The 15,664-nt window shown below is 58.3% G+C and overlaps 1 long non-coding RNA gene across 1 annotated transcript; it reads left to right on the top strand.

Annotated features, from left to right (window-relative positions):
- The first annotated feature begins 3,247 nt into the window (after positions 1–3,247).
- LOC123589438 lies at positions 3,248–14,619 on the top strand. Its single transcript, XR_006708339.1, has 5 exons — positions 3,248–3,592; positions 4,702–4,818; positions 5,858–5,944; positions 7,606–10,185; positions 10,874–14,619. It is a non-coding gene; the product is annotated as an uncharacterized LOC123589438 (long non-coding RNA).
- The last annotated feature ends 1,045 nt before the right edge of the window (positions 14,620–15,664 follow it).

Raw genomic sequence — 15,664 nt, 5'->3', positions numbered from 1 at the left:
AATATATATCTATTTTAAGTTTATTTATTTATTTTGAGAGAGTGAGCTGGCAAGCAAGGAGGGGAGGGGCAGAGAGGGAGTGGGAGAGAGAATCCCAAGTAGGCTCCACACTGGCAGCACGGAGCTGGACGTAGGGTTCCAACTCACAAACCATGAGATTGGGGCCTGAACCGAAACCAAAAGTCACATGCTTAGCCCACTGAGCCACCCAGGCGCCCAATAGTAAAGCAGTTTCTGAATGTCAAGCAAAGTTAGGGTATTTGTCTAAAACAGACAAATCTGCCTAGCTGCAGGTGATCCCATCTCCGGAAGGCCCGTGGAGGGGAGCCTGTGATACATGGTGGGTGCAGGGGAGGCCTGCCGTGTCACTGGCTCAGGCCGCCCACTGTCCCATTTTGCACCGGCCCCACAGGCCCCCCTGGCTGGCAGAGCTGTCTCCCCTCCAGCGGACGCTTACTCTGAGACGAGGTCAAGTAACTTTGCCCGGTCACCTGTGGAGTGAAGGGGCATCTCAGAGCTGGCCCAGCACCATTCTCCCCGCCAGGGCCAGCAGCCAAGGCCAGACCCAGGGGACAAGTCCTTGGGAGAGGGTCCTGCCGTGCTGAGACCCCCTGCGTGCAGTTCACATCACCTCATCCCTGCTGAGAGATGGAACGTGGGCAGGTGCCACCTACTGGCTCAGGCCTCCCGCTACCAGACAGGACTGGAGGGTGCCAGTGGCCTGGATGTGTGGCCACCAAGTGTGGGGACAGGCACAGCAGCTTGCATACAGTGGAGCCTAGGTCTGCCACTTGCGCAGGCTCAGGATACTTTGGCATGTGGCTGGTTCTGGTCTGACTGCACCTACAGGCTGCGTGGGGTCACTGCTTGATGAGGCTAATGCCATTTGGGGGGGTCCCACCCAGCGCATCATCAGCAAGTGTATTGGTCTGCACCCCCAGAGACGCGCACCATAAAGAGGGGGGGATGTATGCACTGGGCCATCTGGGCATCTGGCGCGTAGCGGCACAGGCTGCTCTGAGGGCTGGCCGTGCTGCAGCGACTGCTGGCCTGACCCCAGTTCCAGCCAACAGGGGTGGTGGCGCCACAGCAGCAGTGTGGATGCAGGCACGCGGACAGGGCTGGGGCTGAATGGAGGGCCCCTTGCGCTCTGTGCTTAGCAGCTGACACCCCCCACACAGCTCCCGAAGCAGGCGCAGACCTCTGTCCCTGCACCGGGAGCCACCCCACGCGGTGACAGTGGCCCGATGGCCAAGCCAACAAGGTGTGCCTCTGGTAATTGCGGTGCCGGGTGATCGCGCCCACCACGGAAGGTGGTGTTATGCCAGAGGCCTTTTAGAAACAGCTTCAGGGCCCAGTTCTTCCTCCCAGAGCAAAAGGAGGAGACACCTCAGGGGACATCACCCTGCTCCCTCCCCCCGCAGGCCTCACCCCAAAGGCGAGGATGTCTAGCAGCTAGGGCAGCTACCCAAGCAGCATGTGGACAGTGGCCTGGAGGCAGAGGACGCAGGTCTCCAAAGCCCAGCTGACAGACAGATGGTGTCCATGACTACGTAGAGGGGGCAGTGAGGGCAAAGTGAGGCTGTGCACTGTGTGAGGGGTGCCCCACACAAACTGTCCACGCCGGAGAAGAGTCTGGGGGCAGAGAAGGCTGTCGTTGTGCCCCTGCAAGACTCTCTGGCCACACGCATGGTATGCGTCAAGGCCGCAACGCATCAGGGAGCCATTCAGAGAGAAGCCAGGCCCACACAATGGGGATGGAGCCCACACAGGCTGTCTGCTGCCCTGGGGCCATGTGGAGAGGGGGTGGTCACAGGTCGGGCCAGCCGGGCAGTTGCATCTCATGCTGTGCAGGCAGGTGTTCAGAAGGGTGTGGGTGGGGGGCAGCTCACAGGCAAGTCCCCACCAAATGCGGAGGTGCAGGGTGGGCGCAGAATCCCCAGGAGGGGAAGAGTCAGCACAGGCGCCTGGTGTTCCGGGACCACCCAGGATGCCGTTACGCCCTCTATCTGCAGCAAGTCGTGGCACCCAGGAAGCCGTCTGGTCCTCCTGAGGACTCCCGAGTGCAGGAACTGTGGCCGAAGCCCCACAAAGCTGCCTGGGGAGGAGACCTAAGACCCAGGGGTGAATGTGATGCTAGCCATTTACCGGTCTCATGACCACAGACACCCCTCAGCCACAGGCACAGGGTGGAAGGCAGCGGGAGGCACAGCATTCGGGGCGACAGTGGCTGCCAGCCTCCCAGTGTCCTGGCACTGTCCTGAGTCAGTCACTTGTAGCACTACTTTATGAACGTGCTCAGGGCCCTTATTGCCTCTAGGACCCACCCAGCTCTCCAGCCTGGTAGAGGTACCTGTCACCTACTTTACATCCAGGGTGAAACCACACAGAGAGCACAGGCAGAACCCCCAGGATAATGCCATCCTGGTGCATCCTGGTGATCAGCTACAAAACCCTAGTGGTTATAAAATAAACACTACCCTTAATGGAAAAGGCCAACGATTGCACCACATACTGGAAGGTTTCACCAGGACGGAGTTCCTGAAGCTCACGTCCACGCCTGTCTCGCCATCGCTGATCCAGGACCATGTCTTCGCTGGTCCCCGAGCGTCGGCATCAGAGCCGGAGCATCTCTGGGGATCCAGCCAGGAGGCAAACCTGGTCCCTGCGAACAGTCACGCCGGCTCACCGACCAACGCCGCCCACGGTCCCCCAGAGGGGTCCGAACGGGCCGGGGCTGAGAGACCAGCTCTCCCTGGGAGCACTCGTTAGGAGCACAGCATCCTGAGCCCCTCACCGCTTCCGCGCCTGCGATCCTCCAGGCACAGAACCTGAGGGCAGACAGATGTGCCCTGAGCACTTGCCCCAGGCCCGAGGCGGCTGCTCATCTAAACCTCCACAAACATAAAAACAATTCTTCGCTCAGAGGCCGTACAAAACCCTGCTCTTCTGGGACGAAGAGAAGGGACGAAAGCTGGAGGCGGAAGGGGACGCCAAATGTCTGTGGTCCTGCCTTCGCTGCAGAGGCTTCGCTGAGCAGCCCCGGCTGCCCAGAATGGGGGTCTCGGTCTGTGACCCCGCGGCCACCCAGGATCTGCCCCGGAAGGCCGGCCGGGCCCCATCCTCGCCGTGCGGAGGCGCTCTCCAGGCTCTCGGGGGACCGCCTGGCACGGGCCCGACTTCCCTGCAGCCTCCCGCCCCACCGAACCAAACCCGCCGGGCGCCAACTTTCCACCCGCCCGGGTACTTCCGCCTTGGGAGGTCGCTTCCTGTTAGGTGCCGGAAGGGGCGGGTCCCCGGAGCGTGGGGGAGGAGTCTAGAGCTACGGCACGCAAGACGCAAGCAACCTGGAGCACTGCGGCGGCTGTGGCGGCGGCCTGGAACGGAGGCCGGGCGAGGTGTCAGGGGCCCGACTTTCGGATTTTTTCCCTGGAGCCGCGTTTCCAACGTGGAATTCCTCGGCCGGAAGGGTTTTCCAGGCCTGTGTTAACCCTAACTCGACCAGTGGATGAGCGAGTTGGGCTGTGGAACCCCGTGTAAACCGGGGCGTTGTCAGAGTCAGAAGACGGCGCCTGGCGAGGACTCCCCTCAGGTCTCCTCCCGTCTCTTCTCCAGCATCTCCTCATTCAGGTCCCTCCCTCGCCCGCCTCCGGTCTCCTCTCCAGCATCTCATCACTCAGGATCCCCCCAGGTGCCCCCTCGGCGTGTCCCCACTCGGGTCCTCCCCAGGTGTCCTCTCCAGCGTCCCCGTTTTCAGCCCCCCCCCCGTGTCTCCCTTCAGCATCTCCTCAGGTCTCCCCCCCTCCCTCCCCCCCAGGACTCCTCACCAGCGTCTCCCCCTAGGTTCCTTGCCCTGGGTCACCACCCTCAGCCCTCCCCACCCCGTATTGTCCCTTTGCAAAGCAGCGGAAGCTCTTCCAGGCTAAAGGAGTGTTGTATACATCTGAGCAGGCTACGTACTTACTGTTCAAAAGGAATCTTCGGAAGGTCTGTTAGAGCTTGACATCAGGGGCTTAGGTGTACAAAAGTCCCAGGCTGGAAAGATGGGTGACAGTAGGCAAAGGTGGTCTTCCAGTGGGACTCGGTCCAAGGACCTCAGGCTATGTCCCCAGTGGCGTCATGGCTCTGGACCCTGATGAGGGAAGGCGTGATGGCAGGTTTGTAGGCGAGTGGGGAGGGGTGGCCTGGAGACAGACCGCAGCCTAGTTGAGGCGCAGGAAGAGAGCTGTGACGTCTGGCATTCCCGCGAAGCTTGGTGCCCCACGTCTGTTCTGGCCCCACCGCTGTCTGTGCCACATTTGTGCTACTGGGTCGCTACGGGGTCGGTTGCTCAGGGTGGCCCTACCACTGCCCTATCCTGCTGGGCCTCTGAGTTCCGGCCTTAAGACTACTTCTCATCCCTTCCTGTTGGCCGTGTGCTCGTGCATTCCCTCCTTGCCTCCCCGAGTCCTCTGGACCCGGGCCTGCGTGGGGTGTGGGGTGTGCAGGTGGGAACCTTGTCTAGCCGGTTGCAAACAAACCAGCGGCAGCACGCTCTGCGGAACCCGGAGGACCCCCAGTAGAACCTTGGGCCGAGGTTCCGCGGGGCTGGACGTTGGGGGGAAGACCTTGTCAGGACAGAATTTGATTATACATCTAACAGCACCCCAAAAAGGCACTAGTCAGGATCTTTCCATGACACCCATTTATTTTGGAAAACAGAAGCCCGGTGACTCTGCGCGGCGGATGGAATAAGGCACCAGGCGGCCGCATCATCCGTCAGCAGGCTGGGCCCTGTGCGCGCCCCTGTCCGGTCCTCGCCGCTAGGTGGCGCCGCAGGTGCGCGTGAGTGCCATCCCTGGTTCCCAGGACCCCTTAACTATCTTCCAACGTTGTTGAACTTCTGTCATGTGGTGCTGTATAGGGAGGGGTATATACTGTGTTAGAAGTGGAAACAAATTTGTTACGCATACCGGTTTTTTTTTTTTTTTTTTACTTAAAACAAACAATGATAGGAGCTCCTGGGCGGCTCAGTTGGTTAAGTGTCCGACTTCAGCTCAGGTCATGGTCCCAAGGTTCCCAAGTTTGAGCCTCACATCGGGCTCTGCACTGACAGTGCGGAGCCTGCCTGGTATTCTCCCCCTCTATCTGTAAATAAATAAATAAAGAAATAAACTTAAAAACAAAACAAAACAATAATAAAACCCACTACACACGAGCACTCCTTTTTAAGAAAAAGCAGTATTTGACCCAAACAAATTTACAGGTATGTTTTACATTTAGGCCGATCCCTTGAAGGCAGAGCTGTGCTCTCCACTCTCCTTTTGCCCTCATCCCTACCAACATCACCATCGGGTAGCCTCTGGAGCGCGCTGCTGGGCCCTTTCAAGAGAACGGGTGTGAAAGGCCGTTCTTGGGGCGCTCGGTGGCTCAGTGAGACATCTGACTTTGGCTCAGCTCATGACCTGGCCGTTCGTGAGTTTGAGCCCCGCAGAGCCCCACGCGGGGCTCTCTACAGGCAGCGCAGATCCTGCTTGGGATCCTCTGTCCCCCTGTCTCGCTGCCCTTCCCTCACTCATGCTGTTTCTCTCAAGAATAAATAAACTTTAAAAAAAACCAGGCAAGTTCTTAGCAGTCCCCACAGCCCTGCAACTACCTTGAGAAGCAGACACAGCTGTCAGCTGCCTCGTGTCCTTTTTGGTATTCTGTCTACATTGATTTGCTGCATTTTCATTTTATTTATTTATTTATTTTATTTCCTTTTATTTTTTTTGTTAAAGAGCGGGAGGACCGGACGTAAAATATTTAATATGCTTTTATGGGGAGAAATGAACTTGCAGCAGTCTGATTTGTAATCAAGGTTACTCTGCACATTAAGGAGCTGCCCCTTTCATTCCTGCCGAGGCCCGGATTATTTGAGATTCCCAGAAGTCACCGTCTCAAGAAACCCCGAGAAGGATGGCAAGTGAGTGGGGCTCTTGTGGGAGTGGCCCCCAAGTATTGCAGAGACTTAGTGGGGGGACCATGCATATGTCTGTGTCAGGGACTTTGCAGATCAGTCACAAAGGGCAAGGGCCTTGTTCGTTTCGGGGGGTCTGTGGAAAGACTGAGCTGGTGTGGTTCTGGGAGTCTTGCTAGTTTTTAACAACTTCCCTTTTTTTTTTCTTCCTTTGGGGGGGGTGGGCAGCATGCGCACATGCACAAGCTGGGGAGGGGCAGAGAGAGAGAATCCTAGGCAGGTTCTGTGTGCAGTGTGGAGCCCCATGCGGGGCTCGATCTCATGAACCGTGAGGTCATGACCTGGGCTGAAATCAAGAGTCAGGCACTTAACCGACTGAGCCCCTCAAGCGCCCCCAGACTTCCTTTTTTCGAGAAGTTTTAGGTTTCCAAGAAAACAGAGCAGAAAGGACAGAGCTCCCCTGTGCTTGTCGGCCCGTGCAGAATGTCCTGCTGATGGCCTCCCGCATCAGTGTGGTGTGCCTGTCACAGTTACCGAGCTGTCCCTGGCACAATGTTGCAGACTGAGGCTGGCACTCTAAGCACATGTCCTGAGCTGTTACCTGGTACCCTCTGTCCTGGGACCCAATGGCGTTTGATCATCCTGTCCCCTTGGGCTCCTCTGAGCTGGGACAATAGCGATAGTGTCTCAGGCTTTTCTTAGTTTTGATGGCCTTGACCATCTGAGGTGTATCGGTCAGGAATTTTTTTGGATGCTTCTCACTTGGGGTTTGTTAGATGTTTTTTTCTCATGGGTAGGTGGGGACATGGCAACTGCTTCTCGCACCATGACCTTTCTGTAGGTCCCATTTCTCTCCCTTGAGACGGAGAGGGCCTGGGGACTGGGGAACAGAGTGGAGAGGGAGAGGGAGGAGGGGCCGAGCGTGTGAAGGGACAGCAGCCCTTGGCTGGGGGAGCCCGTGGTGTCCCCGAAGCGGCAACCAGAAAGCCGAGCCAAGGGAAATGGGGGCCCGACATTCTTGAACACCTGGTGGGAGCAGTTGGCAGGGAGCTGTGCAGCTCCTTCTAGCTGGGGGCCTCAGGGGGGAGCAGAGGGTCCGCTTTGGCCAGGAGCTGTTCGGTTGCTGGCGGCCGGGCTCTGCCCAGGGAGCATGCATCTTCCAGCTTCAGCCCGTGGGTCTGCAGGGATCCCGCGGCCACCCTGGCCAGCCTGCTGGCTCCCTGTCGGGCCTGCTCCTCAGGTCGGCTAACGGGGGGCGTGTGTTCAGGACGGCGTCTCCCACCATCTCCTTTTGTTTTTTCTGGGGGCTTCACTGTGGCGATGGGAGTTTCTTAGGGCTTTGAGGTGCCGCCTTTACCTGTGTTACCCCCCTTAGCACCCAGGTGAGGCTTTGAGGCCCCCGATTCTGCTGGTGCAGCCAATATGTGGAGGGCGGCTCGGGCCGGGAAAGGCAGCCCTGCTCGCGGCCCAGGCTGCTTGTGGGTGACCTGCTTCTGCTGAGAGCTGAGCTCCACGGGGAGCCGGTGGGGGTGGAAAGTCACGTGGGTGTGCGCACAGCCGGACGCAGTGGCGTGCGTCGGCGCTTGGAAGGGTCAGGCTGGACTGGGTAGGGGGGAAGGCGCCGAAAGACCGGAACCCATTCTGGGACGTCCCCTTCACCCTCCCAGTGCTTTGGTGGGGGAGCCGCCTGGAGCCCCATGGCCGTCTGGATCTGACACATCGCTGCTCTGGTGACACCTGCTTTGTGGTGAAGGTTGCTTCCTGCTTTAAAAAAGTACGTCTGACTCCAGTCACCCCTGACGCGCCTTCAGCTGAGTAACAATCTAGGCTCTTGGCTTTTGATGTTCTCAGCGAGCTTCTGGACGCAGGCTGATGGACGGACGACAGCTTTACACACCTCTCTGCAGGACCCGTGACTGAGGCAGCCGTGCGTGGAGCCGGCAAGATGTGACTGCTGGTTCTAGCCGCTTCTGGTGAGAGCGTTTCTTGGCCCTTCACCCGTAGCTTCTTCCAGACCCTCGGCCTGTCTGCTCTTCTCAGCCTGGAGCCCCCGCGTTGTGACATCGTCTAGCATTTAAAGCAGAGACAGAACCAACTCTGCTCCCCAGGAATTGAACTTTTGTGGTTTGTCTTCAGAAAAGCAAACCACATGCTGAGTTGGACTCACGTGGACTGCTTTAGCTGTGGGTGAATAGCCAGAGCTTCCCCCCTTCCTTCTTCCCCAGTGGGGGCTGGCGGAGCTTTTGCTGTACGTGATCCAGGCCACCCCATTTTACTCCCGAAGAGCTCGGAGTTGTCTGTGTCAAAAACAGAGAAGGAAGGGAAAGAGAAGCAGGACGGCTCCCTGCTAACCAGGCACCCGTGAGCCTTCTGGGCCCTGGGAGGTAGGCTCGCAAATGTTCTGGTGTCTCGGGGACAGGTCTGGTGTTTATTGTGGAGAAAGACTGCCAGGTTCGCCCTGTGGTGTTGTCCTTTCCTAGGCGTATGGCTTTAGTTTCTGGATGCCCCGGTTGCCTCATTTGTGAACTGGGGTTAATGATCTCCACTCCCGAGGGTGCCAAGATGAGATACGCTAACGGACAGTTAGCTTAACCATAGGTTGATGGTTAGTGCCACGGAAGCGTCAGCCTGAGACGATGCGAGTGGTGATGTTGGTGACGACAGCGATGCTGGTGGTGATGATGGGCCTCACAGCCTTGGCTGCACCCTGTCTGGGAGCTACTGCTAACGGCCAGCACCCAGCCTGAGGATTCTGACCCCCACCTCTTAAGCCCAGAGAACCCGTTCTGGCTGTCTTCTTTCCGACCACTTGAGGAGAATGTATTCTTCTTGTTCCATCTGGAAGAGACGCTGATGTGTCGGGGCAGACCCTTCAACTTGTGTTACTGTCCCGGCAATCGATCAGGTGCCCTGAACACAACCGTGGTCTGGCTGAAAGAGTCAACCGGTGGGGCGGCGGGGTGCTGGGCATAGAGGAGAAGGGCAGCGGACACGGGCACAGTGCTTATCTAAGCCGCTCAGTACCGTCCGTATCACCAGGGCTCCAGGAAGCGATTAGCTGAATGGTTTCCGTCAGAGGATGTTTTTGTGACCTCTCCTTACTCAGGGCGGCCCGGACCGCGAGGCCCTGGCCTGGCTGGCGGAACACGGAGGCTGCGGCATATCCGGCCCCCTCTCCTTCCTAAGCTCTGTCACTGGCTTCCTGGAGCGAGGACCCGACGTGGTCCCTCTCCTCTGCTCCACAGTGGGCTCAGGGCTGCCGTGGGGGCCACACTCTTCTCCTGGCTCCTTCTGCATTGGGTGTTCTAAACATCCTCACTCGGGAGATCGAGTGGCTCTTAAAAGATCTGCCGTGGCCCGGTCTTAGAGGAAAGAACAGACAGAGTCCACACAGCAGTGACTCCCGTCGGCCCAGGAGGACTGGTTATAGCTGGGTGACGGGGCGAATGCGCCATGGTTAGAGGCCTTGAAGGGAGCGGGAGATGGCACTCCAAAATATGCCACCTTGGCCTGAGGGTTATTTTGAGCTGAAGATAATTGAGACTCAGACGCAGAAAGAATCCTTGTCGGAGCCTCCCCTATCTGACTACCAGAAGCAACTTCTGGGAAGTCAGGCTGCCACCAAGTCCTTCTTTAGGGCAGGTCTACTCCCACAGGGGATCCCACGGGTGAACCTATCCCAGGTCTCTTCTCCGGGGGTTTTATGGCCCTGAAAGGGCCTAAGAGGCCACTTGCACCTGTAGAGACAAGTGGTATCACAAACTTCCTGACATCTCACTTATTTTCCTGAAACACACTTGTCTTTCCTAAAGAAGTCTATTTGTTCCAACTTTAAGAAGGATCTTTCTCCCCTCTCCCTCTCCCCTACCAAGTTAGATATATAAATGTCTAATTGAAACTACTGAACCAAATATTTGTCTTGGCTCCCATGGGCGCGTGACTAAACTATTTTCTTTGGTTAATCCGTTGCTTGTCAGTTTAGTTCACAGGCCCCACGCACATAACGTAAGAGGGGCTCCTGCAGCCTTCTTGACAGAGGCTCCCCAGCTTGGCCAGTCATGGGGGTGGGGTGAGGGAATGCAGGTGGAAGGGGGGTGGGGGATGGGTGCCGGGACCGAGGACCCCTACACCCTCCATCTCCTTTTCTTTCCCCTGCGTGTGACATCACTCTCACAAAACTCAGCAGAATGAGTGGAAAGATCAAGATCGCTCATCATGTCCTTGGCAGACATTGTCACGTTGTGAAGGTGAGTGGGAGAAGCAGGCCCGGTCGGAGGCAGGCGGGGGCCCCCGTGGAGCAGGCCAGGTTACGCGCCTCTCCAGGGTGGGGGGCTCATCGCAGTCTCGGGTGGCTGGTGGATATTGGAAAGTTCCAAAAAATGTTTAGTTCTCCCCGGTGTGTTGTTTCAATCGAGTTCAAAATGTCCCACGTGAGAAACGAAAGGGGGATTGGCCCCACGGCCCCACCGCACCCCGCGTGTGTCCTCTCTGTGGTGCTCGGAGAGACCTGGGAGCCCTTCACTGCCTGGGCCGGGGGGACGCCAGGGGCTCAGCCGGCTCCAGCGGGCTTCCGGCATCAGGACAACCGGGACGGGGCGGCACTGTGTACAGCGGCCCTGGGAACCCCGGCCCGGACGGGGCCGTGCTCATGTGGCCGGGGGTGTTTACCACCACGGGCTTCACTGCTAGCTTGCACGTGTTAGCGGTCACACCCATATTTCCACGCAGGGACAGAGAAACATGGTTTCTCTATTTTGGGTAGCTCCTCTTAAATCATGCGGTGTTTCAGGGAGAGACACTTCGGAACGTCAGAAATTTAAAATGCAAAGTGCTGTAACGTGGCTCTTAGCGCCTCGTGTGCTGAGAGCACGTCTGTTGAGAGTTACGTGGGCCCGGCTTTTGTGGCAATGAATCCCAATCGTCTGTTTGTCGCAGGCAGAAAACTGAAGGAACACAGAGCCCGCAGCACGGGGAGTGGCAGGGCTGGTGGCACGACCTTGAAGCGGGAGAAGGCGTCTTTTGCGTTCGGGACTTGTCACTATTTTAAGCATAATGGTGACATCTGGTGTCGCTTACATGTTGTCTCTTTCAAGCAGTAACCATTTTTCCCTCTGAATGAAGGCAGCGTCTGGTTCCGAAAGCCTTCTCCAGAATTTCTGGTTGCCACGGGCTTTCGTTTGGATGGTTTGGACGGGTTCCGTCACTCTGGCTCAAGCCGTCCGCCTGGCCTCTGGGTCACTGCTTACGCTCTGTGCTAGCTGGGATCCCTTTCATCCAGATCTACTGGATGATAACGTCCCTTGATCCAAGATCCTTAACTAGGGATCACCCAGGAGAGAGGCAAAAAGCTGAGCCGGCCCCTCCTGCCTGTTTCCGAGCAGTGAGCGAGGCTGCTGCGCCATGTCTGGCCCATCGTCCTGCAGGGTGGGCTGTGCTGGCAGGCCCTGCGAGCCTCCCCACTGAGCACCGGGGACCCCCCTGCGCCCAGACCGTGGGACGCCCAGAGCCTCCTACGTTCGGGGGCTCGAGAAAGACCAGCGGAAACAAAAGGCCCACTCTAAAAAACGCACAAAGGGCTTAACGGACATTTCCCGAAAGGAGAGACACAGACGGCCAGCGGGCCCCCGAAAAAAACTCCTCGCAGAACGTGGGTCACAGCCACCCCGAGGTACCGTTTCACACCCACTGTGGTGATGACAAGAAAACAAAACGCGAAATAACGAGTTCTGGCGGGACGGGAAACGGCGCGGCCGCTGTGGAAAACGGCGTGGTGGCTCCTCAGCAGGTGGAACGTGGAGTCACCGTATGGCCCGCGATCCCGCTCCCGGGTGCACGTCCAAGGCCGCCGAGAGCAGGGGTCTGAACGGATCGCCGTACGCCCAGGCTTGTAGCAGGTCTATTCACAGCAGCCAAAGGTTCAGACGACCTCAGTGCCTCTAGACGGACAGATGGCTGGGCACACGTGCCCTGTCCACGCAGGGGAGGGGAGAGGGTGACTGCGGAGGCGGAGCCCAGGACCGGCCTTTCTCCGCAAGGTCTCCGGGGCCAAGAGCTGCCAGCTGGCGTCTCGGAGGAGACCCCCCCCTCCCCCCAGGCCAGGAGGAGGCTCGGGGGCATAAACACAAGCACGTCCTGGCCTCGTGTTCAGTGACAGGGTGTTCAGGGAGCCGCAGGACAGTCTGAAGGCTTCCCACGAGGCAGTTCTCCGGGCAGGATGCGGGGCTGCCGGGGGCCTTCCCAGCAGGATCCCCGGAGAACTCCAAGTTCGGTCTCTACATTTTCATTAAGAGCTTCCACCCGGGGAGAATGATGGATTAGATTTTGCTGTTGGAAAGAAGCCAGATAAAATTAGATGCCTCTTGGCTCCCACCACCCACCCCTTGCCCCTGTTCTTTTCTGAAAGCTTTACTTTTCTCTCTCGGTTCCTGGCAGGAAGGAACCGAGCGGGTACGGTCGCTTCCTTGAGCCTCCCTGCTTTAATTTCAAGAGTGATTTCGCTATTGCTCTAATTTTCTTCTGTTCTGGAACAGCTTTGGGCCTTGGGCTCTGCATTGGGGGTGGGTGTGCGCGCGTGTGGTTTCTGTCTTCTTTTCAGTAAGCTTGTTAGAATTTATAGCTGGAAACGGAGAGAATACTCTGCCTCACCAAAGAAATTCATCTGATTCCTCACGTCTTGTCTCTTCTCTCCAAGTTCTCGTTCTTGGCCAAGCTAACCTGCCGTCTCATCCACCTAAATAGAATCGGGTTTGCCTCCCAGCCAGCCACTTTGTAGCAAAGCCGGGATCTGACGGTCTGCTGTCTTCTGTTACCGTGCGCCGACAGTGGATTTCGAGAAGAGCTGTTGTGTTTTCCCAGTGCAGGAAAGGAAAGACTAGGGTTCCATCTGTCCAGAGGAGCTGAGAGCGCATGGTTGGCAAACCTCCAGGGACAGACTGTGGGGCGGTCGCAGGTTGCAGAGGGCGCCGGAGCCGGGCGTGGGTGCCATTCACGTGGGTGTTGTTTTCTTGAAGTCGAACCCTGTGGAATTCAGCAGAGACCTCGAGCGGATTCGAACAGCCTCAGCCCCCACGTCCCGGGTCTGAAATCAACCGTGTGGGAGGAGCCGCCCCGGCAGAGCTGCGTGCCCGCCGTGCAGCCGCGTACCTGCTCCCGCACCCTGACCAGAACATTCCCCTTGTGCGTGCAGGCAGCCCACGCTCAGGGGCACGCCACGGTCTGAAGGGCCGGTCATCCGGAACCCGGCGTTCCCAGCGACGAGAGCCTCACGGGTCTCTCCAGGCCTTTTTCTGGGCCGCCAGTGCGGACATGGCAGACACACAGACGCACAGACACGGCCTGAGAGGGTCTTCCTTCCAGCCCTGCCCTGAGTTCCCGCGCTGTCCCGCAGGGGCACTCCGGGCAGCTGAAAGCAGCTTAATGGACAGTTTTGTTGGTTTGGTGATGCCATCTCATGACGACATTACCCAAATCCCTTGGAACATTTTTGGGACTGTGGATTCAGGGGCCTGGACCAAGGGACTCGGCAAGGGAGGTGTGATCTGCCTGCTGCCCCTCGGGCTTGGGACCGGACCTCAGAGCCACCGTCGGGTCACGGCGGCCATTCCCATGGCTGTGCTGGTGCCCCCTGGGCCAGCGGTGGCCGTGTGCGATTTTGTCAGTCGTTTCCTTCTTTAAAAGAATTTTTTTTTAATCTTTATTTTGAGAGAGAGACAGAGTGTGAGCAGGGGAGGGGCAGAGAGAGGGGGAGACACAGAATCCAAGGCAGGCTCCAGGCTCCGAGCTGTCAGCCCGGAGCCCGACGTGGGGCTCGAACCCACGAACTGTGAGATCATGACCTGAGCCAAAGTCGGACACCGAACCGACTGAGCCACCTAGGCGCCCCTCGTCGGTCGTTTCTGACTCGCCATTGGTGCTGGCTGCAGCGAGGAGGAGCCGGGGTGCCCGCCACGTGCCGCTGGACACCATGGCCTCTGTGCCCCGGAAGTGTGGCTGGCCCGCAGCGAGGGGCTTCGGGGCGGAGACCCACCCGACGGGGAGACTTGGCACAGATCGCGAGACGGCAGGTGAATAACGCGCTATATGCGTTATGTGGCCGGGTGGTAGTGTTTTAGACCGATCCGGTTAAGCCTATCATTCACATTAACTCTGTGTTTCCTTTTCCTTTTACGATATGGGCAGCTCCTGGAAAACTCAACAGCCGAGGGGCGCTCGGCTGGCTCTGTCAGAGGATCGTGCAGCTTTTGATCTCGGGGTTGTGAGTTCCAGCCCCACGCTGGGTGTAGAGATTATTATTTAAAACAATTTTTTTTTAAATGTTTTTATTTATTTTTGAGACAGAGGGAAACAGAGTGTGAGCAGGGGAGGGGCAGAGAGAGGGGGAGACACAGAATCCGAAGGAGGCTCCAGGCTCCGAGCTGTCAGCCCGGAGCCCGACGTGGGGCTCGAACCCACGGAGTGTGAGATCATGACCTGAGCCGAAGTCGGACGCTCAACCGACAGAGCCACCCAGGCGCCCCTAGAGATTATTTAATAAAATCTTAAAAAAAAAAGTTGAGTCTGTGGCTCATACGGTATTTCTTTGGACGGAGCTGGGCCACAGCCGCCTTCTCAGAACACACGTGCACGGACACGCACGCAAATGAGCACACGCCATCACACGCAAACACGGGCGTGTGTCTGTGCACGCAGATGTGGATGCGACACGGTGCGTGGTGCGTGAGTGCACCCGAGCACGTGCACACGCACGTGAGTCCTGCTCAGGAGGCAGCTGGATTCTGGGCAGACGCTGACGCTGGGCAGCGGGGGCCTCGAGGCTCCTGGAGGGGCGGGGAAGTAACAGGCCTGAGGTCACAACAGGGAACGGGGCCATCCCCTGTCCCGAGGGCATCAGTCACATGTCCTAAGGACGCTGTCCTGCAGGGCGTGCAACGAGTGTGGGAACCTCGGGCCGTGACAGCAGGAAGGATGTCAGACACACCGGCCTCTCTCTGCTCCAACTTTCTCTGCCACCACTGGTCTGTGATTCTAAACGAATTGATTTTTCAGTTTCTTCTGTTTTAAAAAACGAGGCGAAACGTACATAAAATTAACCACTTACTACTCAACAATGCAGCGGCATTTAGCACATTCACAGTGTTGTGCACCCGCCGGCTCTGTCTCGTTCCGGAACATTCCCATCACCTGCCCCCAAAAGAAACTCTGTACCCGGTAGTGGTCACTCCCCACCCACTGTGCTCTCGGTGTCCGCGGGCTTGCCTGCTCCGGACGGATCCTGTCAGTGGAGTCACGCCGTGTGGCCTGTTGCCTGGCTTTCCCCGCTGAGCGGCCCGCGTGCGAGGTTGGTGTTGCGGGATACGTGCGTGCCTCTTTCCCGCGACGTTCCGCGTGTGGATGGGGTGCTTCATCTGTCTGTCCGTCTGGGGATGGACCTGCGGGTCGCCTCTGCCTTTTGCTGTTGTGCTGCCGCGACGTGGGGCCGAGTCTGACACCTGCCTCCATTCCCGTAGGGTCTGCGCCCACGGGGGGAGAGGGGCCGCCTTCAGGACGGGCTCCGGCCCCTCTCCCACAGCCCCCTCGGGACCTTGGAGGAACCCTGGTGTGGCTTCCAGACCGAATGCCGTGCGGCTGGCTGGAGGCCGGCGGTGCCCCTCGACAGGGGTCCAGCGAGCGAGCCTCTGGGAGCCGCCCCCGGGCTTCGGGCCCTGGAGCAGCCGGATCTGCTGCCCC

This window comes from Leopardus geoffroyi, chromosome E3 (assembly GCF_018350155.1).
Source record: "Leopardus geoffroyi isolate Oge1 chromosome E3, O.geoffroyi_Oge1_pat1.0, whole genome shotgun sequence".
NCBI lineage: Eukaryota > Metazoa > Chordata > Mammalia > Carnivora > Felidae > Leopardus > Leopardus geoffroyi.
Note: the sequence above shows the minus strand (reverse complement) of the source record. Positions and strands in the feature narration are given on the sequence as shown.